Here is a 27,175-nt window from a genome sequence, read left to right on the forward strand (position 1 = left end):
CGGCGGGGAACACCAGAAATGGGCGTCACACATTGTACCCATGTGGGGAATCGAACCCGGGTCTTCAGCGTGACGAGCCAACGCTTTAACCATTAGGCTACCCCACCGCCCCTCAGTAGTAATGATAATACCGCTAATAGTAGCCGACTAATAGATACTAACAGTGACGGAATTGCTTAGTAAATGTATCTGTCCGTCACATACACAAAAAAATATAATCTTGGGATCGACCTTGTTTCTACTAATACCTCTGTATCTAAAGTTCACTACAGATCTGGTGAGGGAGACTCGGTACATCGAGTAACTGCTCTACTGGAATATACAGGGTGTTAGATCGATACGATCAGCTGTTTTACGACACATGAGTGTGTGGCTTAATGTGTAATGTGCATGCTAGTTGATGTGAAAGTAATGATGTGTCTGGATGTTTACAAGTCATTATCGTGACTGCAGGTTAGGGCATATCAAAACCCTGGCTTTGTTTATCAGTTTGACTAATTTCCCTCTCAGCCTATCAATCTGTGTTGTCCAGTGAGAGGTATAGGCAAACAAGCTGACAGTGGGGAGTAGATTAGTCAACGCTTGTCCTTCAAGGAGCGTCCATGTACACGCGTCCACGGTCATGCGAGGGTGGCAGGTGGACGGACGTGTTGACACTGACGTTGAGTTCCACGAGTCTAGTTACACTTGACCGGGGCATGTGTATGTGTTGAAACTGATCTGGTATAACGACTTCAGCAATGTGATATTAGCGAGCATACGATGTTTATATAACCTTACACAGCAGTCAGCCGTGTCGGGGAAACATGCACGCTTGTTAGCCGATATAGTCTCGCCGTCGTCCGTGGTTGGTCAGCGCTGTGGTGGACGTGCTGCGGAGAGGGTGGAGAGGACGCGGTGTGATGGAGTAGAAGACATGGTTAGGTTGATGTCGATGACGCGGCGAGGATGATGCAGTTGGTGTAACGTGTGATGATAACGTGGGGAAGATGTAGTCAAATGACTAGGTATAGAAGATGTTGAAAGGTGGAATAGACGGAGTAGATAGGTGGCGTAAACGTTCAGGTGTGGTGTGGAGTTTGATTGTGTTTGTAGTTTAACGCACAGGCAAACTGTAGCGCAAATAGGGTTGCGCAACACAGAGAAAAATGACCAGTCTTCGCTCGCATATAGAAAGACTGGTGATTTTCTCTGTATTTGCGCCACTGTTTGCCTGTCTTTAACGTCACACTCAGCAATTTCTCACTGACATGACGACCGTCTGTAAATACGTGATTCTGGACAATCCAGTGGTCAATATGTTCAGGGGAATATCGCAAAGATAAACAGGTGATATAACGAGATAGTTGTAGAGGATGTATAACGGCCAGAATGTAGTGGATGTGGCGAGTTGAGGGTGTAGTGACGGATGTGAAGGATTTTTTAGTGATATGTAGAGGATGTGGCGAGATGTGTAAAGAGTTATCAACGGGAGATGTAGGGGATGTGGCGTGATGTGTAAAGGGTTATCAAGGGAGATGAAGGGGATGTGGCGTGACGTATAAAATGTTATCAAGGGAGATGTAGGGGATGTGGCGTGACGTGTAAAGGGTTATCTAGGGAGATGTAGGGGATGTGGCGTGACGTGTAAAGGGTTATCAATGGAGATGTAGGGGATGTGGCGTGACGTGTAAAGGGTTATCAAGGGAGATGTAGGGGATGTGGCGTGACGTGTAAAGGGTTATCAAGGGAGATGTAGGGGATGTGGCGAGACGTGTAAAGGGTTATCAAGGGAGATGTAGGGGATGTGGCGTGACGTGTAAAGAGTTATCAAGGGAGATGTAGGGGATGTGGCGTGACGTGTAAAGGGTTATCAAGGGAGATGTAGGGGATGTGGCGTGACGTGTAAAGGGTTATCAAGGGAGATGTAGGGGATGTGGCGTGACGTGTAAAGAGTTATCAAGGGAGATGTAGGGGATGTGGTGTGACGTGTAAAGGGTTATCAATGGAGATGTAGAGGATGTGGCGTGACGTGTAAAGGGTTATCAAGGTAGATGTAGTGGATGTGGCGTGACGTGTAAAGAGTTATCAAGGGAGATGTAGGGGATGTGGCTTGACGTGTAAAGGGTTATCAAGGTAGATGTAGTGGATGTGGCTTGACGTGTAAAGAGTTATCAAGGGAGATGTAGGGGATGTGGCGAGATGTAAAGAGTTATCAAGGTAGATGTAGTGGATGTGGCTTGACGTGTAAAGAGTTATCAAGGGAGATGTAGAGGATGTGGCGAGATGTGTAAAGAGTTATCAAGGGAGATGTAGGGGATGTGGCGAGATGTGTAAAGGGTTATCAGGGGAGATGTAGGGGATGTGGCGAAATGTGTAAAGAGTTATCAAGGGAGATGTAGGGGATGTGTAAAGGGTTATCAGGGGAGATGTGGGGGATGTGGCGAGATGTGTAAAGAGTTATCAAGGTAGATGTAGTGGATGTGGCTTGACGTGTAAAGGGTTATCAAGGTAGATGTAGTGGATGTGGCTTGACGTGTAAAGAGTTATCAAGGGAGATGTAGGGGATGTGGCGAGATGTGTAAAGAGTTATCAATGGAGATGTAGGGGATGTGGCGAGATGTGTAAAGGGTTATCACGTGAGATGTAGGGGATGTGGCGAGATGTGTAAAGGTTTATCAAGGGAGATGTAGGGGATGTGGCGAGATGTGTAAATGGTTATCAAGGGGGATGTAGGGGATGTGGCGTGACGTGTAAAGGGTTATCAAGGGAGATGTAGAGGGGACGTGGCGAGATGTGTAAAGGGTTATCAAGGGAAATGTAGTGGATGTGGCGAGATGTCTAAAGGGTTATCAATGGAGATGTAGGGGATGTGGCGAGATGTGTAAAGGGTTATCAAGGGAGATGTAGGGGATGTGGCGAGATGTGTAAAGAGTTATCAAGGGAGATGTAGGGGATGTGGCGAGATGTGTATAGAGTTATCAATGGGAGATGTAGGGGATGTGGCGAGATGTGTAAAGGGTTATTACGTGAGATGTAGGGGATGTGGCGAGATGTGTAAAGGGTTATTACGGGAGATGTAGGGGATGTGGCGAGGTGTGTAAAGGGTTATCAAGGGAGATGTAGGGGATGTGGCGAGATGTGTAAAGGTTTATTACTGGAGATGTAGGGGATGTGGCGAGACGGGAGATGTAAGGGATGTGGCGAGATGTGTAAAGGGTTATCAAAAGGGAGATGGGTAAAGGGTTGTGTAAAAAGTTATCGAGGGGATGTAGATGGGGGATGTGGCGAGATGTGTAAAGGGTTATCAAGGGAGATGTAGGGGATGTGGCGAGATGTGTAAAGGGTTATCAATGGAGATGTAGGGGATGTGGCGAGATGTGTAAAGGGTTATCACGGGAGATGTAGGGGATGTGGCGAGATGTGTAAAGGTTATCAATGGAGATTATAAGGGATGTGGCGAGATGTGTAAAGGGTTATCAAGGGAGATGTGGCGAGATGTGTAAAGGGTTATTACGGGAGATGTAGGGGATGTGGCGAGATGTGTAAAGGGTTACCAATGGAGATGTAAGGGATATGGCGAGATGTGTAAAGGGTTATCAAGGGAGATGTAGGGGATGTGGCGAGATGTGTAAAGGGTTATCAAGGGAGATGTAGGGGATGTGGCGAGACGTGTAAAGGGTTATCAAGGGAGATGTAGGGGATGTGGCGAGATGTGTAAAGGGTTATCAAGGGAGATGTAGGGGATGTGGCGAGTAAAGGGTTATCAAGTGTAAGGATGTGGCGAGATGTGTAAAGGGTTATCAAGGTAGATGTAGAGGATGTGGCGAGATTTGTAAAGGGTTATCAAGGGAGATGTAGGGGATGCGGCGAGATTTGTAATGGGTTATCAAGGGAGATGTAGGGGATGTGACGATAGGAACTATGTCAATGTAAATCACCATATGGCAGAAATCACTCTTAATTTGTCCGCTTTACAGGAATGCCATTCTCATATTGATGTTCTTACACTAACGACGTAAAGCAAGACGTACCCCAATAGCCCCCTCACCTGTGGCGTTACGTCTAGGTACTGGCCAATGTCAGGAATCTGCCAATAATAAATTGAAGGAACGCCATGTTTACCTGAGCTTGGCAGCCCCCATGTCCGTCTCTCACCTGTTGTTCTTCCGGCCGACCACTCTCTACAACTGGATGTGCCTACGTACGATATAGTCGCCGCGCCACCCATGTGGTCCTGGGTTAGTGTTATCATAGGGTCGGCCATTGCTTAAACTGAAAGTGAGAGAGTGATTATTGTTTAACACCGCATCAGCAATCTTGCAGCGAGTCGCAGCAATCCATCTTAAAGTGCCCTTGGATATGGGGAAATAAATAACAGGTGTTCGTAACGATCTTTACGTGGACAATGTGTAAATATGTAATAACAGTCCCCTAAAGTGCTGCTTCCCATACAGATATCCCGATCTACTCCGATCTATCCCCCCACCAGCCGTTTCCCAATTCCAATCTTGCGCCCGAAGTCTGGGATTGTGGCGTCGGTTGTGGCATCCAGGTTCAAATCCCCATCTGGCACAGAATGTGAAACCATTTTCATGTCCTGAACCTTGACGGACCATCGAACAATATTCGAGTTATCCGGGTGCGAACATAGGTAAAAATGCTGACACAGCTTCTGTCAGGACAGAAAGATAAACCATCTCACAAGATAACTTTTAGATCAACGCTAAGTATCCGAAAACATTTTATAGAAACTCAAACAAGCTCCATTTGAATTGAAAAGCAGACCCAGTGAGAGGCGAGATTCCAGACTTGCTTCGTTTAGACTGTAGCATTACACTAAAGGCTGGTAAGAGCTGCAAAGATTTCGTAGACTAACAACTAGTCTCTGAAATGAACATATTTTACTGAAAAAAAAGTTCATAGTGAAAAAATATATATATAATGAAAAGGAGCCCTGAGACATCTAGACTTGCCACATTTTCTAGACTTGCGTGGGCTTTCTTGGATATATTTGCTTCAGGGTCTGTACGAGAGACTATGGATTTCGATACAGACTAGATGAATTGAGTTCATGCGCGTCATGGCGTTAACGCGGCTCCGCTGTCCATGGTCATAACATGTATATATTATTAATGTAAAATTCATAACACAACTGCTGTACTTGTAGACAAGATGGGTACCCTCGACGAGAACCTGTCTGTGTATGCACTGGATAAACAGGGCGCCCGCTTCGCCTTCATCGTTTAGTGATATGTCAGGGAACACGGCCATGACGTCCCACTGTTTTCACAGATCTCGTCTACTATCATGTTATTGGAGAAGAAAATAAATTCAATCTAAATATTAGCATGTGATGAAGTTTCCCGGACAAGCGAGGCTTCGGTGTATTATTTATACCACGTTTCTGACAGGGGAGAATAACACTTAAAACATACTGCCAACTTTTTTGGCTACAAAGGTCGGAAAGTAGCGATAATTTATTTGACAGTTACACAAACCCCTGGCATCGATTAGAGAGTGTAATTCGAAAGCAATGACTTTGTTGCAGAGGATTGCGGGATCCTGTAGGGCGTCTCAGTAGGGCGCCACCTAGGAGTGCTGGGGGAGGGGCCGTGAGTGCGTCTTCATTGTAGTATCATAAACCACACGAGGAGAAGATTTATGATTTTCGGTACAAGCAAACAGTCTGTATATAATGGAACCAACGAGTTGATTGTGCAGTTTCGGCTATGTTTTCACAAAACCAGATGGATTTTCCAGCCGCGCAATGCGTTTTCGTTTAAGAAAACATATCTTTCCCGTCTGCTGAACCCGAGCCTCGTTGTGATCCTGACTTCGATATATCGGTCTCTCCTTGTTCTCCATCATGGAACTACCAATAACTCCCATCTCAACCTGATCCATTGTGTTCAGTCATTACCAGCATTAGGCAGTGTTGAACAACAGCCAGTTCCTTCGCCTCGAACCGGGAGAACAGCGTCGCTCCTTGTCAAAGACCCAGACCTACATGATTATATGGACCTTCAGAGGAAAATGCAAACGTTTGCTTGCCAGCCTTCAAATGGTGTATTACTTTTAGATGATAAATTGCTTGTTTTTTTCGCCGCCGCTTCTCGTCTGAACAGATGAAGCACGCGCTTGAAGCGCGCTTGCAGGAGAGGAGGGGCCGGTGAATCCAAGCTCCCAATCCATCAAAACCGTCTCTTCAATTTCCCGCGCTTCCTTTGGCATGGCGGCTTACAGACGACAAGACACATGTTCCGTTCCTTGTCGTACATGCTTCGAGCATGCAGACAAACAGCACAGGCGCGCGACAGTCACTGGGGCGAGGAAAACACAGAAAAACTACTGAACAGACATGGAAATTGTGGAATGTTTAATTTATCCAACCATGACGGCTCTTACAAGCCAGGCACGTGACTTCACCTGTGCGCGCGTGCCGTACTCTCAATCACGCGCGCTCAGACGAGATCTGCACTAGTGTTATCTCAACTATTCAAATTGACAAAACAAATTGCTAAAGAAATTTTTCTTTCAGAGGAGTAGAAAGAACAACACAATGGCGGAAAAACGCTACAGTTCTTCTTCCATTCGTGTCGCTGCTGTTCCCTGACGTGTACCACGGGCTTCGGCGTCTGCTCTACGCACCATCTCTTGGATGTTGTTCCTGTTGTGGGGATGTACGTCCATCTTAGTGAAAACTTTCTACAAATTGCTGTACAGAACATTTCTTAGACGTCTGACCTGGTGTGTGTATGTACGTCCACCTTCGTGAAAACCTGCGTTTTCTCTACACAACCTTTCTTAGACGCCCGACCTGTTTTGTGGATGCACTTCCATCTTAGTAAGAACTTTCTGCATCTGCCCTTGCCAACATCTCTGGGAAACTCGGTCTGCTGTGTGAATCTACAACCATCTTAGTGAGAACTTTCTGCATCTGCCCTTGCCACCATCTCTGGGAAACTCGGTCTGCTCTGTGAATCTACAACCATCTTAATGAGAACTTTCTACATCTTCTTCTCCAAACACTTCTGGGAAGTTCGGTCTACTCACTGAATCCGCATCCATCTTAGTGACAACTGTCTGGATCTTCTCTCCATAACAACGCCCGTGTTCCTTGTCAGTGTACTGCCATCTGAGGGTAACATTTTCTATCTACCCACCAGAAATAGCGCTTCATTTCGACAAACGCACTGTGGGTCTACATTTGAGCGTTGTACTTGGGTATTCAGCTAGCTGTAGTCACCTTGCCATAACTGTGCATGTCATTGGGCTTCTGGTCAGCTTCACCTGGAGTCTTTGGGCTACTTGGTGAACGTCCGGCAAGATCGGATCTAGATCATTTACAAGGGTTAGAATTGGTCTTCAGTAAACCATGCTTGTCGTAAAATGCGACTAACGGGATTGGGTGGTCAGGCTCGCTGACATGGTTTACCAATTGCGTAGATCGATGCTCATACTGTTGATTTCTTGACTGTCTAGTCCCGGCTAGAATATTTACAAACAGTTGCGATATAGTTGGAATATTGCTGAGTGGCGCTAAACAACCAAATATATTTACAAGCACAGTCTATGCACAAATACTGTATTGTAAAAAGGAAGTGTAGACGGACAGACCCTGAGGGATGGTGGAATATTTACATCACCTTGAGGACTGAAACGGTTAGGACGGACATAAGCATGCAATCTGAACCCCAAACTTCAATACAAAACAAGGCAAATATTGACTGAGCCGGACATAGCAAGGCCAGCTTGCAGCACAACAAAGATAACAATTGCATGCACTGAAGACACAACACAGTCAAACTGGGCTCACAAACTTGGAGATGTTATGTAATACATTGATGCCACCGTTAGATCATGGTATATCATGGCCGCTTGATTCTGAGCTTGTCTAAACTAGGTTACAGATCTTACAGACCAAGTTGCAAGCAATGTCTGGTGGATACGCTTATCTTTGAGCCAACTCTTGATACATCACTATTTGATAATGATTCATAAACACACGCTAATGGTTAAGTCGGCATCGTACCACCGACGCTGATTTTAGCAGAGATTTCGTTTGAAAACGGAAAGGACATTGTCGTTTTTATTTATTTAACCGTAACTTCTTCCACTGAGTGGCGGCAAGGTTTGGATCAGTAGTGTTGGTGTTTTACAGTCAATCAGGTGATTGCTGTTAGCGTTAAACTCATAATAGTAGCCACAGTCTTGTGTTTCGACAGTCTCCGTTTAATATTGCATTGGATAATGCAGTTACCGGAAGTCGGCTACTGCCACCTGTGGTAATATATCTGTGAGACGCCATTGAAATCACGATAAGGTGAGGTGAGGTGAGGTGAGGTGAGGTGAGGTGAAATTGGGTTTAACGTCGTGCTTGAGAATATTTCGCTCATATGACGACGTGCATGCGTGTATATGTGTATGTGCGGCTGCTTGTACTAGCCCAGACTGAAGCTGGTTTTATAGTGCTAGCCCACTGAGATACCATGCCGCAGTGAAGCATGAATACCCCACTCAGACACATTATACTGACTACGAGCCGACCAGTCCTTGTTGTACCAATTAATGCCGAGCGCCAGGCAGGGACCAACAAGTACCATATTTTAACGTCTTTTGGTACGACGCGGTCTGGGATCGAACCTGCGACCTTCCGCACTCCGGGCGGACGCTCTAACCGCTACACCACGGAGGCGGTCGAAATCATGATAAACAATACGTAAACAATACGCAAATGAAATGACAAAGGCAAATCATGACACTGACTGTCCGGTGACATGTCCTCTTCTTCCACTGTAAAATGTCACCATCGAATTCAGGTACGTCACAGTTACAGGCGTATAATAAAGTAGGCACTGTGATGCCTTAGACAATATGACCTTCACCTTTGTCATGGGTAAAGGTGCCTAAACTAAGTATTCCATTCCCTCGGCTCCTCAACATGTCATCGATGTCTCATAAAATGTAGGTCACAACGACCTGATAATTGTTGGACCAGTTGGTCTGTGCTGAATAGGATATGTCACTACCAACTACGGACTCACAGATCCAGAGAAAAGCAATGTGACGTCATACATGCCTGAACTTTAGTCACCTTGACCTTTACTGAACATAACACGAACCTAACAAGTTCAAGGCCCTGGCCTTAAGATGATATGCACAATGTATTCGTATTCTAGAATACGACATTCAGAATTAATTTGACCTACGAAGTCTGTAAGTGACCACGGTTTTCGAAATACTCCAGCAATGTCACGGTGGGGGAACAAGATATGGGCTTCGCACTTTGTACCTGTGGAGAATCGAACCCGGGTATTCGACCCGACGAATGAACGCTTTTACCACTAAGTTACCCCACTGCCCCTGACCTACGATGTAATATGTACAAGTTTCTCATTGTGAGTAGAACACAGCGGCTTACCATCTGAATGTTTCTTTTCACTTTTTTGTTTTGAGGGTTCAACAAAATATGTGTAAGTAATACAAACTTCAGTGCAAAAGTTGGTATAAACTTGATAACTGGATTTCCTCTTATCAGTACGAATGTCACCAAAATGTCACTAGAGCGGAAACAGTCACCGAGACATTGGAAACATAAAGTTTAAAACTCAAATCTGACACATATTTTTAGGTGTAGAAATATTAATCGGAGGATCACTTCAATCAGTTCTCTCGTCATCCATGCTTCCCCACCCTCTGGGGTATAGTTCCACTGGAAACACGACACGTGTATGATCCTTCGGGAGCTGAGGACGACATCCCTGGTCAAAATAAACGCTCTCTTACCAAAGTGCTGATTCCAGCCACATATATAGAGAACGATTCAAAGGTTGGCTTGTCGGGGTTGCTAGTCACCCTTTGTTCCCTTGTACAACTGCTGACGCTGTCTCAAATGTGGCGTGTGATGTTCATATAAATATACGCCTCATCATGTCAGGGTGTGTATCGACATTACTTACATATTTGTACTTAGGCTAATTTATTTCACTTTATCTGAAATTGACACGTGGACGATGACATCCTTTTGTTTGTACGATTCCGACTATATCATGAGCATGTGACGATGATCACTACAAAGTCATTTATAAGTCATTTATACTGAAACATGAAAACACATACTCACGGGAAAATAGGTGTTTTTTTGCTCAACTCCATAACCAAAACACACCAAATGGGATTTGAACCCATACGACGATACTGTTATGTTTAATTTTATCATGCCGAAATACCCACATGCAATTGGATTTTGTGGCAATGTTGCCAAATAATACCAAAAATCGGACATGTGTTTTCAAAATGTGACAGCAATAAGAACCGACCACGTATAAAAGATAGCATTTCTCACAAAGAACATCATTAACGGAAATCTTATCAAGTAGATTGTTTGTCAGTCTTTTGTCATCTCAGTTATAATTCTTTGAACAAGGTATTATACTCAAGAAACTGATGTCTTTTCATAGGCCCACTGTAATTCTGTCATGACATGAAGGAATATGACTACAGACATGAAATACATCTGTCTCCTTTAACGTCCCTCGAGTATATATATAATAGAACCATGTAACCCATGTGTAAGTATTATAGATATGAAATTATGATATTTATTATTTAAATAAATATCACGGCATCTCCCGCACATCCCTAATCGTCAGATCAGAAGTACGAGGGTAAACCGTAGTTCAGGTAAACGCCATACCAGGTATGGGATAACTGACAGGTAAACACCATCTACCTGCCAGGTAAGAGACTTAAAAAGAACCTCTTGGACATAAAGTTTCTATCAAGATTTTTTTATAAAGGTTTTACTCACGATAAATACTACATAGAACCGGTAATAAGACATTGTAGACAAATATCGTATTCTCGCGATCTTTCTTTATCTTCTTGCATATTAAGCTTGTTACCGAAGGCCGAAATTGAGACAATGTGGAGGATTCCTTATAGCCATCACCGGCTGTATTTGTAATGTCAGGGTGTGTACATGTAAATATCCTGTAATGTTCTCTCAATGTCTTATTTCCTTTGACCCCTTCCTTTGTCATCGGTACCCAATTGCGCACATCGATGCTCATGCTGTTGATCACTGGATTGTCTGGTCCAGACTCGATTATTTACAGACCGCCACCATATAGCTGGAATATTGCGGAGTGCGGCGTAAAACTAAACTTACTAACTCACACTTACTTCCTTTAGATCAACAAGCTGGTATAGATTGCTATAAGACTCGGCATCGTGTTGGATATGTATATTTGCCAAACATTTACAAAACAGAAACATGTGAAAATTCACCATCCATCTGCATTGTAGTGAGGTCAGCACTTTTATTGGATGAATAAATAAGAGGGAACATTTAATAACAAACATTTCACTTGTTTCTATAATTGAGCTGTGTTTTAGTAAAAGTGATGTAATGCAGAAATGTGTCTGGGAGTTTGATCCCATCCACCAGCGTTCTCTCTGTGGTCTAGTCACAATTCTGAAATGGCGACACATACCACAAAGTTTAATAACTGGCCCGTCCATGTGGAGATTTCCCCTTAAAGATAACACACGTTAGGCCGATGCAGAGAAAAACAGTTTATCAATGGTAACATCTCTAAGTTATGAATGCATGGCCTTTGTGAGTCGCTCCATCGTGTCAAGGCTTGTTTAGTCAGAAAACATGCCTATCTGAAGACTCTCTCATTCAATTTTCATAAGTGGTCTAGCCGCATTCTGTAGCAGAGAAAGTTGGGAAAATTTACCCACGTTGATGAGATTGGGAGCCTTGAGTCAATAATTCGGATCACCGTATCAGCTTAACTAGTTGTCTAACACCATTATCTCCACATCAAAGACGCTTAGAGGGGGGTCGCATGACGCCATTGGTGCTAACGGATAGCCCAATCAGACCCACTTAGGTAGTAGTAGGGTATCGCCAAGGTTTATGACATCTGTTCTGGCGGTAGCTCGTCTGAAGGTGGTCTCGGATCATCTCGTCTCCACTGTTCTCACTTTCCTCAAAAGTATTGTGAAGTTTTTAATCTTTTTTTTTCGAGAGTTATGTACCTTTTGACACAGAAAATCAAGTTTGAAAGTGAGTAAAGAAATTGAAATTGTTGATTGCGCCCTGAGGGTGTTCGTGCTGACTCGACGAAGGGTGTACAAACCTTGGTCTTTATGTTGAGGTTATGTGGTAAATATCTCATAGCTCTCTATTAGAATCTCGCCGTGGGTGCGAATTTAAGTAAACATACATAAGAATAGGTGAATATTTCCTCTGCTGAAGGAATAATAATCGCTTTCATGCTGTCTGAAAATGTGATGTAGGTGCAGGCGACCAGACAGGGAGGATGTAGAGTTTATAGTCCATCCATGTTCACATCGCTGGGTCTGTATCTTGTGCAGACCTGTGCTGTTGGTGTCAGTACATGCCCCATCGTGTATAGACATGTTTCACGCACTTGTACTTGGGCCAATGTATTCGTGGACGATGACATCTTGGAATAATGAAGATGAATGCCAGCCAGACAAATAAATAATGCCACACAATATCCTTTCCATAGCCGAAAAAAATCTCTGCTAAAAGCCAGTTGAAGTACTACGACTTTACCATGAGCATGTATTTATTAATCACTCTCCATAAAGGTATTAATATATAAACACGATGAAAACGCATTATTACCTTTACGTCGAATGACTACCTCCTGCCTTAATACATACAATGCAATCTGATTTGTGTGGCTATTTTGTCAAATATTTAAAAGAATATTCGTTTTCAAACTGTGTTAAATATAGTAGAAGTAATCAAACTTGCATAGTTACGAATACCGTAAACATTTACGCAGTGATCGTTACGTGGTGCTTAGACTTTCGTACATTGCTTCACAGCGAACTGCTTTCTATACAATTTCTGCTGTTCCGATCAGTTTGGATCCATACGCAGTGATCTTCCCGTGGTGTTTCACCTGTCGTAAATAGGGCTGCGCAATATAACCAGTTTACCGGTATTTACCGGTTCAGACATGAAAACGATACGTATTGCGATACGCTGATCGAAAACCGGTATTTTGACTTGCATTCGGAAAACTTCGTAACACTCGGAAATCTTCGGATATGTCCTTGTTTCATTTGTGCCAAATATTATTCACATTTTTTTTTATCATGATTAAAAGTTGTTATTAAAGCTTAATCAAGCCTAGTGATTTTGTTGTGTTTTGGCTCTATAAATCAAGAATTAACTCGATTATAAGTAGTTTTTTGTTTAAAAATACTTCATGCAATATATTGCAATACATACATATCGCAAATACATGCTTTCGCATCGCAATATGAACATTCTCTGCATATACCCACCCCTAGTCGTAAATATACGTCAACGCAAATATTACAACCATTATAAACATACAACCAGTCGTCTTGATGTGGTGCATCACGCAGAAGACCCTGGTTCGATTCCCAACATGGGTACAATGTGCGAAGCCCATATATGGTGTTCCCCGCTCTGATATTGCTGGGCTTTTTATAAAATCGGCGTAAAACTATACTCACTCACTAACTCACTCGATGTGGTGCTTCGCCTGTCATAAATACGTTGACAAAACTGGACATGCAAATCACACGTTGATAGTTATGATATAGTGTTGTGCCTCTCAAACACCCAAGAGTGATCACCATGAATGTTCCAGAGCTGCCAATATCGCACTTTCTGCAAGTTTAGGATAAGCATTGCGTGCGTACGTTTGAATGGCCTCTCATCGCCCTGTTAGCAAGCAGTCATCTTTAAAAAGCAATTACACACCCCTCAGTGCGAGCGACCAGTTAAAATTTCATGCCATGTTTGTTTTGGCAGACTAAGCGCTCCATGTTGATGATACACGAAAGTGAAGTTCCGCTAATGAACTTTGTGTTTAAAAACATCCACGTTTTACTGTATAGAATTTCGTTGTTACGTGGACCTTTTACACATCAGTCGGCAATTTTCGGGGTAAATAGAACTAGTCCTTCCGTTTAAAAGGATGCCCATGTAAGCGTGTTTTTGTCGGCATCATCTAAAGCCGTACTTGCTTTAGTTAACACGGTCCCTGTCATGTCGTATATGTCAACGGCGAAATGACATGATGCTCAGGGTATCACTTACTGCTATTTCGTGTTGTAAACACGGCCGTTATTGCTCAAGACAAGCAGCGGGACATTCTCATCCAAAGCCAGTTTTTAATGTTTAAACAAACGGCTTTTTCGGTCGTCTTGTTTAGGCGTCTATGTCAACCCCTGCCCTCATCCCCTTAAACATGCCTCGTCACTAAAGTAGTTATTTTGTATGTAAATCTGAGTTGAACATCGTTAGCGGGTGAGTGAATGCTCTTTTACGTCGCATGATGTCAAGTCTATACGTGATCAACGCCTGACGTTAACCATGTCATCAGTGATACGTTTGCTTGCGTACCATATTTTATGAAAGGGAGGTGTCCTTGTACGGAGGACCGACTTACAGAGCCAACCCCATTCGAAACCTGTTCACCCCAACTCAGCTCCTCCTGAACTCCACCCTATGGAACGAACCAGTTCGTCCACTCTATACATCTACCTTCAGAATGGCCCGCCAATCTGGGTCCGATAGGTTGCACTGCTGCCATCCCTATTTTCTCAATGATCCGCCGCTGACACCTACCACTCGACACACGCACACGCACACGCACGCACACACACCGTTCCATCATGTACTCAACACTCTCTGCAGAAAGCATCCCTAGTCTGTCGTACAGACCCTGAAGCAAATATATCCAAGAAAGGCCACGCAAGTCTAGAAAATGTGGCAAGTCTAGATTTACTCAGCTTCAGGAAAATGAAGAAAGTCTCAGGGCTCCTTTTCATTATATATATATTTTTTTACTATGAACTTTTTTCAGTAAAATATGTTCATTTCAGAGACTAGTTGTTAGTCTAAAAGCATCCCATGCAATCGTCCCAAATGATCGCCCCAAGCCCATTATAAATGGCTCTTGTATTTACAGCATTTTCTTCCTCCTCGCGTGCACGTGCACCTTGCGTAAACAATTATAATGACGTCATGCTAACGTTGTTTTGGTTTATTCTGAGCTGGCCATCCTGAACGTGCATTTTGACGATGCTTCCAGGTTTGTTTATTCCACTTCCGCAATCAAAAGATTCTCATGCCTTTTTGCATTACTAAATGGACCCCTAACCTAAATAGTTGTCTCGAAAACCTCTTTCGTACTTCAGTAAACATTGCAACATGCACACCTTTGTCCATCATCCCCAAATAATCAACCTCCGATTGCAACTTCCCGTTGTCTGTAAGTGTACGCTCTACAACCCAATCTCTGTTCCATCTCTACGTTCAACACGCCCTGTAGTATTTCATTTTCAATACGAGTGAATCACGTCAATTTATTTATCACTGTCCCTTCTTCCAAACCCAATGATGCCAGGAGCCAGCACGCCCACTTCTGACTTACACAAGCACTGTAATGATACTTCCTGCTGCTTCAATTTACCTCTGCATCTCATCCCAACACAAAACCCATTATACTCCGCGCGCTTTGCAATCTGCACCATTTGTACATGCACGTGCATGTGTCCCTTGAAAGCCCTGACATGCACATCAGTTCCATCGGTGCACCAGTGACTGTGTTCTGACAAGCCTCATCTCCCCCTTGCGTGTATAGGTACGACCCAGTAGCTGCAATACCTGAGCAGTCTACTTCAAAGACGTTCACGTGTCGGCGCTAACCAGACCTGGTGTTTCTTGGCCTCTCTCAGCCATCTGCATTGCCGGGCTGGAAAGGTGATGATATGTAGGGTTGGCATGCCCTAACTTCAGACAGCTCATCACAAGTGCACTCAAAGTAATTACTTTTTAATTTAACGATCAAACGGAATTGAGGAAATACAAGCTTAGCTGAATGAAAGTCTAGAGGATCTGGAAAGCCGACACTGGAACCTCACAGCTGATGGTTCAGCTCAGAACGAGGCTGTCGTCTGCTTCGGGGTGGCCTTAAACGACTTTGACCCATCGCAAACGAACAGAAACAGTCGCCACTTGAAGCAATGATGCATCGTCGGCGTTTTTTTTGTTTGTTGTATAACGCCGCACTTAGAAATATTCAAGCTGCATGACGGCTGCCTGTTTGGAATCGAGTCTCTACAAGACCATTCAGTGATTGATATTGTGAGCATCGGTCACCTGACCTGACCACCCGATCCTCTTGGTCGCCTCGTATGATCAGCAAGGTGTGCTGGAGATCCATTGTGAGGTGGAATCCCCACATGCTCGGTGAAGGGTTGACGTCCCTGCTGGCAATCTCCCAACACTGTCTGTGTAGTGTTTATGGCGAACGAATGAGTGGACGAATGCTGTTTAACGCCGCTTGCAGTCAGCAATATCTAACTGTATCACGGTGACCTGCCAACAATGGAGAAATTTGGAAGACGACAGGTTATTAGTTTCGGAGATGATTGCTGTTGAAATTCAACTTTCATGAATTGATTGTGAATTATCTGCCCTTAGTTTTTGGTCTGATAGGTCTCGTCTTTTCATATGCACTAGTTCACATTCAAATGATTTGTATTGAGGAATTCTGGCCATTGGTTCTTGAGGTGCTATCGCAACATAAAAACGGCGGAATAATATACTGTAAGCCATTAAAAACGCAATTGGTATTTGTTGTCCTGAAACTTACAAAAGTTCTATTGAAGATTTTTCCCTGCGATACAGAGGATGTAGGGATAAAAGGCTGTTATTCTGGCCCATTTCGAGTTCGAGTCCCGGAGCATTCCTCTCACATGAACTTTGATACTTAAAACTGAACCGTTGACATTTCTCGTAAACACAACCACATTCATGAAACACGTTGTACACATGCATTACCTGCACCCAGGCCCTGTAAAATCACAAGGAATAGTGGAACTCAATCACTTTGAGAAAATGCCACACTTGACACAAGACGAAAGGAATCAGGTTATCGGTATGGTCAGCCAAGGCGCTTCAGATGTGATGATTGCCAGGCACTTTAATGTGCATCCATCCACTGTAAGTCGACTCAGACAACGTTTTCGGGCTACCGGAAGTGTCGCTGATCGTCCGCGACCTGGTGCACCACCTGTGATAACAGCTCGACAAAACCGCAATATCCGAGTTTCACACTTGCGAAATCGGTTCCAAACAGCTGATGATTAGGCAAGGAGGACAATTGGGCCAAGTTTACGTCATTTCTGCGCCCAAAAGGTGCAGGGACGCCTTGCTGCCTTCAACATCCGGTGTCGTCATCCGTACCGTGGTCCAACCTTATTGCATCGCCACAGTCTTGCCAGACAGCGATGGGCAGCAAATGGGGCCAATTTTGGCAACAGGACATGGCCAGATGTCATTTTTTCAGATGAATCCAGGTTTAACTTATCTTTTGCAGATGGACGTCAACAGATTTATCGACGTAAAGGAGGAAGACTTGCGCCAAACTGTGTCCTTGAACATGATCGTTTTGGAGGGGGTGGTGTCATGATCAGACCACAGACCATCAGAGGCTGCAGACCATCCATCAGCTGTTCCTGAGAAATGTGTGTCTTTCAATGCCCCAAAGACTGCGAGCATGTCTTGCAGCACACGGTGGACACACACGATATTGACTGCAAGTGACCCCTCCTTTGTTTGATGTCGTTGTTGCGTCACTGATGTTGTTGTTGACTGGACATTTTCAGATGAAATTATTCACAGATGTTCACTTAAAACATATCTACCAGTTAGGTTGATATATGTTGAAATTAGTGTGAGTAAGGAAAGTATGAATGTCAAATTGCGTTTTTAATGGCTTACAGTATATATTCTAAATTGTAATAAATTGAACGCAATTAAAATAGGGTTCTTGCCTTTCAGGCATGGAATATCAATGGAGGAATCAACGACGATGGTGGTAGGACGATGCGCAAGAACAACATGTTAGAGTGTCTGACCATTGAACATACTCACACTCTTAACGCGAAGTATTAGGTAAAGTGAGAGATTGAGTATGGTGTTACGTCGCCTTCAGCAATATTCCAGCAACATCACGGCGGGGGACACTAGAAATAGGCTTCACACATTGTACCCATGTGGGAAACTGAACCCGGGTCTTCGGCGTGACAACCACTAGGCTACCCCACCGCACCGTATGAGGTAGAGAGAATTATTTAACTTCCTATAGGATTAGGTCAACAACGTCCAAAGACCGATAATCTGAAGTTAGGGATGAAGTGGCACGTGTGGTAGAGCACGGAACAGGGTACTCTGTCTCAGGTGTTATAGATGGCACTGTGCCATCGGGCTGTAGTTCGCATTTCTAAAATGGGTTTGCCTGCTCCTGCGATCCTTTTCTGCATGAAATGTATCCTGACACGACCGGGACATCCGTATCTCTGACACTATCTCTTCTACTATAATTAAAGTTCAGGATTTCCCTTTTTTCCTTGTGGATTGTGGTATCAGACATGATTAATCCTTATTACGAAGGAACACACACGCACGTGTGTCCGCACGCTGATCATGAGGGGTTCCAGTACGCTGTTAGATCACAACGCCAGTGCATATTATGAAATCAGCTTCTGAACTTGTTCAGCATCACATTCCTCACATACACCATGATGCATGGATACATCTCGTACCTGGTTCTGATTGTACTATTTAACACATTCCTCTCTGGTATCACTGCATAGCGAGGTGGTTTTCAGGTAGACATGCCGCCTTCCACACTCAGCTATCTCGGACAGTGATAAGTTCGACAAACTCCGAGATAGTGAAGAAGATGCGAGCTTGTTCCGAATGCTTCTGTAGAGGAAACCTGGCTTCCTTCAGCGATAAGCTGACAAAGCCCTCATCAACGGCTGTGGACTTATCTTGCCTTATGTGGGATGTTGTTTCATAGAAGTTACATCACGGGAGGCGATGTTGAGATCTTCAAGCATCTGTCGTCTGCTTTTTGTCACGTGATTAAAGGTGGAAGTTGCAGTTTTGATACGCGGCTGTTGAAACGCTGACAAGATTTGCCTATGTTTTTTACTATCTCTAAAGCTCCTCTTTCGTTTCTGCTTGTGAAGCAAATTGATGTTACTTGTGGCTACTAAACGATGAAGGCTTGTTGTCAGATCAAAAGACATCACGTTCTCACGTCTGCTCTTTTTTATCATCCAGCGGTGATGCTAAGGGAAAATACGACCAAAATGACTGCAAAAAATCATTAAGGTGTGAAAGGTAGTGTTTACATCCGCCCATTGTAAAATCTAACACTCGTTTGCGAAATTTACCAATGCACGATCGAAGCCAATAAGGTTTATCAAAGCATTTGTGGCAAAGGAAATAACGGGTTGTTGCACATACAGACACTGAGTTTATTCTGAGGAGTCGGGTTTTATTGACGTAGTACTACGTCAGTCGTAACGGAAGACGATCATCAAGGTCCCGGATGTCGCTTACACCTGACCTCATTACAACCACCTGTCGCCCTGCATCCTGACGGCATGTGATGTATAGGATCACGTGGCATCCCTCCTCCACCGCTAGGTGGCCTAATGATGGCTCCGAGCACTGCCATCTGCATCAATGAATGAAAGGGATCGAACCTGGACAACGGCGACACGGGCAGTAGCGCGTACCGTTGTGATAAACAACGATTATAGCGGGGTACAGAGAATGGATTGTTGATTATTGCGGGAATGATGACCCATATGGTGTCCCATAGATCAAAGTCATTTTCCAAGTAGCTCTAGGAGCGTTCAACCCTCCTATTATGTCGACGGACTGGTCCAATGATTTACTGAGATTCTGACTGTTGTCTTATGCCGTACTCAGCACAATTAAATCTATAAATAACAGTGATCTGTAAATCTGTATTTGATCCTGGCAAACCAGTGCTTGTCTTGAGATATTGCTTCGATACCGAGTGTCATAAAACACGATTAAGATGCTCCACTTCCAATGTTACAAGCTCCCACTCGAGAAGCAGGGCAGCTTGTGTAGAGTGTATTTAGACCGTCTGGGGTAACACTCTGTTCATCTCTAATGAGAGAAATACTATATAAATTGGCTTCCTTACTAGAAACCTCAATCTATTGAAAATGACGTCAAACTATGTCAGTGATACCATGCAATATGTCCAAGTATATTAGAACCGTTATCGATACGCACCTATCCATGCTGCAGTAATATATAGGCGAAAAGGATATATCTCACGTGAAACCTAAAAATTGGATATCTATTCAAAATTGACACAGTCGTGAAAGATAGTTTGCTTTTGATTTGCAAAATAATCAGTGACAACGACAATTTCATGAACTTCATATCGTTTACTATGGTACAACACTTCTGTGTGTAGATCTGTCACCTGAGGAAAATCTTATTGGAGGTCAGATGAACAATCTTATCATCACTGAAGCTTGTAAATTCTCGGAACGAGTGAGCAAAGATTTTAGACGAGCAACCTGTGTCTCGAAACGAATCCAATCGATGAAATCCGAATGCTACAAATACCGCCGCGCTCTGGATATCGCTTTGGATAGTCAACTGTACGGTCGTTTCTGAGCGCCATGGCATCTATTTGCACAAGTGTGTTCTACTGTCGACATACTTGTAAATCTGCTATAAAGGTGTCGTCAGATCTTGACGTACGGACGTATTTTATGTGAATAAAAATTAAATTTCAATAATATTGCGTAAACCAGAACCGCTACTAATTTCAGTGACGCGATACTTGCTGTCTTTAGTGGCGACGTAAAAAGCCGACAGTTAGTCACGCTGTGGCAGAATCTGATTTGTATAGTATAGTTACTTAATTACTCCATCTTGAACATATTTATTCAAGGTTCCGGGTTTGGTTTATAAAGTAACAAATGAACAACCAAGCCATAAACAACGATCAGTGAGTGGGTGAATGTTGTCTGAACATAATCCAGTGTTAATTTTACTTTCCTTTGCGTGTGTTTGTGACGGATATGCCACTGGTGTGACAGGATACGGTCACTTTTCGCGAACGCCCGATATCATCAATATTTGATAGTGATTCATAAACACATGCTTTCTGCACAGTTGGAATCGTCCAATGAGAGAACTAATGGTAGAGATTAGTAGTGAAGGCGTATGGTTATAGGACTGTGTTTGTCGCTTTTATTAGCACGACAACCACCAAACTACCAGGTTCATCAGAGCAGCCCGTTAGCAGTCTGGACCAGGTAAACCTGTGGTTGATGACACGATATCAGAAAGGTCACGCATAGAGAATTCGGTTCGTACACAACCATCGTGAGGTGGTGGGAAATTATGACTTACGCAGGTGATTTGTAGGCCTTATTTATTTTCCTGGCAATATATTTTTGTTTGTTAACGTCGAGTCCGGAATCGAGTCTGGAGTTGTAAATCATCGAGTCTGGTGAGTGAGTGAGTTGGGTTTTACGCCGCTTTTAACAATATTCCAGCCATATCACGACACAGTTACACCAGGAATGGGCTTCACACATTGTACCCATATGGGGAAGCGAACCCGGGCCTTCGGCGTGACGATTGAACGCTTTAACCACCGGGCTACCACACCACCCCATCGAGTCTTGACCTAACAGTGATTGACTTCTGAGCACCGAACTTCGCAAATGGAATATGATGTCAGCAAACCTGACCACAAGGTCCCGGAGCAATAACAGTTTCCTCAAATAGAATGTCTGCGTAGATAACGACTGTGATGTCTTGTTTACGTGTGGAACAACAGCACTTGCAGAAAACTATTTCTGGACACTTTGGAATGTCTCATTTCCCTAAACAGACAGTGACAAATGTGGCCGTGTGCTGATGCAGCGTCGCCGATGACAAAAACCACACGCCCACAGACATACGTGCAACCCTCTCTAGGAGCAATTGGTCAAGCTAAAACGGGACGCTGCCATCTATTTGTTTGACAAGATGAAAAGCATTTCTTTAAACGAGCTAAATAATTATCATCCAGATCCGAATCTGTTACAGTCGGATTCTATAAAAGAGGAAAAAGAAATGGTTATCTTGGTTCAATGAAGTCTTCAAAGAGCAATGGCGGGAATTACACCTGTACGACCAGGGTCGTCTGCTCGCACTTCTGCTGTTGGTGCTGTTCAGACGTCTCTGGTGATACTCACAACACAACGAGAATTTGAAGCCTGTCAGTTTTTTCCCAGCCCGATGGGATAAATAAAGCATAATTACCTTAATCGGGCCACATATGGTGTTCAGAAATTGTCGTAATTTAGTTCGTGTAGGTTTCTCCGTGTGTAAACGTCCCAAAGATTGTTTACCAAGCAGTGCGCCATTTAGCCAGCTGCCACGGTGACATGGATCGGTCTTAGATCTCCTTCCTAATATAATATTGTAGAAGTTGGAGCAACATGGCCAGCACTTTCAGGTCTTGACACGTGTTTAGCAAGGTAGACGTGTCTCTCCGCACGCCTGGTTCTGGACGTATTGTGTGCAAGTGTGGGGCAGGTGAGGGAACGCCACACCCAGAACCTGGGGTGTCAGGGAAAGGCACGCGCTACATTTGCGAGCTGTATCAACTTGGAACAGGATCACCCCGACAGGATGAAACAAGCGGAGGTTAAAGATAGCTTAAGAAAAATAGTTAAACGCTTTCTGTAATTTGGGTTTTCTTCAAACGTTCAGCACATGTTACAAAACAAACTTCAGTGTCAGAGTTGAAAGTAAATGTGATATGAGTGTAAGTGAGAGAATGGCGCTGTACTTTCTCGTCGAGGCATAGTTCTTACAGAAATAATGACCTTACTCACTGCGCTCGTTTGAGACATCGAAGACGGTTTCAACACCATCAGCAATCAGTGATTAAAGGTGTAGTGTGTATATGAAGACTGCATAAGTACATTCTGAGGTGGTACGAAACACACAACCCCCTAGATGAGAATACCCAGGGTATTACGATATAGGGAGACTTAAACGGGTATGTCCTAGACGGATGTGAGTCCAAAGCAACCTGTTCTGGGAGGCCAAACGGATCGGTGGGTGGGCTCGGAGACTGCACGTCATTGTATCCTGTTTGCGTTGATCAATGCTCATAATTTCAATCACTGGATTCTCAGGTTCAGACTCGATTATATACATACCGTCATCATTAAACAGAGATATTTCTGAGTTACAAACTTAGGATACCTGAACCCTTTACACGGATAGGTTCAGAGAGCTGCGATATTCGCATTCATAAATTCGGGAGCATTTTATTTCCTAAAATTTTGTTAGCTGGTTGTTTACGTCGCACTCAACAATATTCCAGCTATATGACGGCGGTATGAAAATAAATGAGTCGGGACCAGACAATCCAGTGACTGACATCATGAACATCGATCTACGACAACATGTGTCAACTCAGTCAGTGAGCCTGACCACATGATCCTCTAACAATTTCCGTACAGGTCACAAGGCTATGGTATAAATTATCTTTGAGAACTGTGGTATTATACATGTTCATATAACAGTTCTTAATTACACTGAATTATATATGTACAAAAAAATATTTTTGCCCACACAAACATTTCGCTATTATAGCAATATAGTACTTTTCTGCAGTGTTAGATTTGCATGCCTTCTTCTTAGGCACCATCATTTACTGCAGACTAAAACAGTGAACCCAATTATATATCGCATTTAAGTCACATTTACACAATCCCATTCCTGTTGGTTGGTTTAAGTGTCTTCCTTTAGTCATTAAACCACATGACCTACCTCTAAGCACGGCCAGTGTAGCTCTAAACGTTTTCAGATTGTGGAGGGAAACCTTTTGAATTTATGAAGCACACATGAGGAGCATTTCCAAAACCGGGGATCATTTTAGTGAATCTGTATTCATAAGTCGTCATAAAAGCTGATATAAAAACATCGGAACTATTCCGTACTTGCTGATCTCGCCAAGCAGCTACATCCATATTTGTTTCATGGACATTTTACATAATAAGCCCAATATTAAGTGGCATTTTTGACACAGGAACACTATATTACAACCAGGTAATCTGTGGCATAACATTTTCAGCAATTTGACCCAGTACTTCAGAAGTCTGTGATACTCGTTCACGTTCTACGTAAACCGTGACATTTGACGTGACACATGGTTTGACTCACAGAAACCTTGTACGTGCATAGAAGTAAACACCGTTACATTTTATCTGATCAGCAAGTTCATTAAGGAAAACTATACAAATAAAACACAAGAAGACAAAGTCATCAATATCCCCCGCAATGGCAAAATACTCTTCATGAATATGTCTACGAGTTATGCTTATGTCAAATGTTTTGGTGTGTATATAGAAAAGTGGGAGGAGAGTATTGAAAGGTTTTAAAAGTTCTGCTCCAGAAAGGAGCACTACCAACAGTTTCAGTCTAAGTCAAACTTGTTGCCATGGAAACGCCAAAAATATTTTATTCAGAAATACAAAACTACCAAAAGGCACCAGTACACCACCAGACCAATCTATGTGCCAAGTTTGGTGAAGAAATAGTGAACGGTTTTAGAGTTCTGCTCCGGAAAAGAGCACTACCACCAAATTCAGTCTAAGTCAAACTTGTTGCCATGGAAACAAAAAATATTTTATTCAGAATTCCAAAGCTATCAAAAGGCACCAGTTCACCACCAAACCTATCTATGTGGAAAGTATGGTGAAGAAATATTGAACGGTTTCAGAGTTCTGCTCTGAAAAGAGCACAACCACCAATTTCAGTCGAAGTCAAACTTGTTGCCATGGAAACGCCAAAAATATATACTTTCAGAATACCAAAACTACCAAAAGGCACAAGTACACCACCAGACCAATCTATGTGCCACGTTTTGTGAAGAAATATTGAACGGTTTTAGAGTTCTGCTCCGGAAAAGAGCACTACCACCAATTTCAGTCTAAGTCAAACTTGTTGCCATGGAAACGAAAAATAATTCATTTAGAAATCAAAACTACCAAAAGAAAGTCCACCACCAACCAATCTACCAAAAGAAATATTGAACACAAAAAGAGCACTACCACCACCAGACTTGTTGCCAAAACAAAAAAATCAGAATATGGCACCAGTTCCAAGTTTTGTGAAAAGTGGTGAAGAAATATTGAACGGTTTTAAAGTTCTGCTCCAGAAAAGTGCACTAACACCAATTTCAGTCAAAATCAAACTTGTTGCCATGGAAACGCAACAAATATAATAATCAGAATTCCAAAACTATCAAAAGGCACCAGTTCACCACCAAACCTATCTATGTGGAAAGTATGGTGAAGAAATATTGATCGGTTTTAAAGCTCTGCTCCGGAAAAGAGCACAACCACCAAATTCAGTTGAAGTTGAACTTGTTGCCACGGAAACACAAAAAATAATTTCTTCAAAAATACAAAGCTACCAAAAGGCACCAGTACACCACCAGACTAATCTATGTGTCAAGTTTGGAAGAAGAAATAAAGTTCTGCTCCAGAATGCACTAAAGTTCTGTCTCAAACTTGTTGCCATGGAAACGCAACAAATATAATAATCAGAATTCCAAAACTATCAAAGGCACAGTTCACCACCACCAATGTGGAAAGTATGGTGAAGAAATATTGATCAGCTCTCAAAGAGCACAACCACCAAATTCAGTTGAAGTTGAACTTGTTGCCATGGAAACGCAAAAATAATTTCTTCAGAAATCCAAAAGCTACCAAAGGCACCAGTACACCACACCACCAAGACCTATCTATTCTGTCCAGCCAAGTTTGTTGCCATGGAAACGCAAAAATATAATTCAGAAATCCAAAAGTACCAAAAGGCACCAGTTTAAACCAGACCTATCTATGTGCCAAGTTTGAAAAATATTGAACGGTTTAAAAGTTCTGTCCGGAAAAGACAAATGTGCACGGACGCACGGACGCACGCACGCACGGACGGACGGACACTGACGTACAAAAGAAAGTACACACCTGATGCTTTGGTAAAATGTTTTCCTGAAAACAGCGTAATATTTAGAAAAGTGTTTTGATTGCAACTCACAAGTCACAAACATTGTGTACGTGTTGCAATAACACCATAGATATCGTACCCAATTGGAACATTGCTAGCAAAATATTTACGTTGTTTTAATAGTCTCAAAACACCAGGTGTGTACTTTCTTTTGTACATCAGTATATTATTTTTTAACTGATGTATTGCATTTTCGAATTCTGTCAGGAAAGTCAGCGGTTGCATTACAACTACCACTACTAGCAGTCTATTACATTACACAGGAATCTAACAGTATACACCTGGAAATCTCATTAGACAAAAACTAACAATAAATAAAACAGTTACTGTACTGCAAACAGTGACGAAATTCAGCAAACGTAAGTCCCCAAGTTGATTCCCGTGTCAATTATATTACTAACAAATGCACTTTTCTTGTTTATTTCATTTTTAGCCTCCTTTCAAACATGGACGACACTTTTTTTTGTTCGTCAGCAACATTTGTTTACAACATTTTCCTCGTTCTTAAAAATTATTCAAACCATATTTTCATCTCCATATTATTTTCACGTTTATAACTTGCTTATATTCTCTTCACGGCAGACTTTTGTTGAGATGTCGTTCTCGGTTTTACACGATGCTTGAAGTTCAAGGTGAAGGTCACATAGCACGTGGCGCATGATGTAAAAAGCCATGGCCAATCGATGACTCGGATCAGCTGGTACTGAGGTGCAGAAACCAATATATACGATCAACTGCTATGTATGTTCTATTGATGTTATCTGTATAATGGTTTTATTTCCTTGTGATAGATACATGTTGTGGTAATGAGACCCTACATGTAAACACACGCAGTAATTAATTCCCGTTCCGATGTAGGTATTATCAAAGCCAATGTGTGGCCATGCATCGGAGCTTTTGCCGGTGTGCATATATCCTACACCTATTAATCATTTACGCCTAAATCACAGAGCAAATAGAATGTCAAAATATATCACTCAGAATATGCAGCGAAAACAATCATTCCTTGATCTTAGCGGTAACTCGGTACATGGGGAAGACGGTTTGTGTGTTGAGGGTTGCGTTCCCAACACAACTCGCGAAACCAATGAGAGCAGTTGTGTATTTAGTGGGACCTAAAAGAAACATATTCTAATTAATAAGTAGTTTATGGGAATACCTCTCGGGGAAGGGGATGAACTAGGCCTGCAGATGGCACTGGCGTTCTTGTAATTCTTCAGTCCAACAAGTTTGCCG

The sequence above is a fragment of the Haliotis rubra genome, unplaced genomic scaffold, assembly GCF_003918875.1.
Source record: "Haliotis rubra isolate DU_JTF1 unplaced genomic scaffold, ASM391887v1 Scf183, whole genome shotgun sequence".
Lineage (NCBI taxonomy): Eukaryota > Metazoa > Mollusca > Gastropoda > Lepetellida > Haliotidae > Haliotis > Haliotis rubra.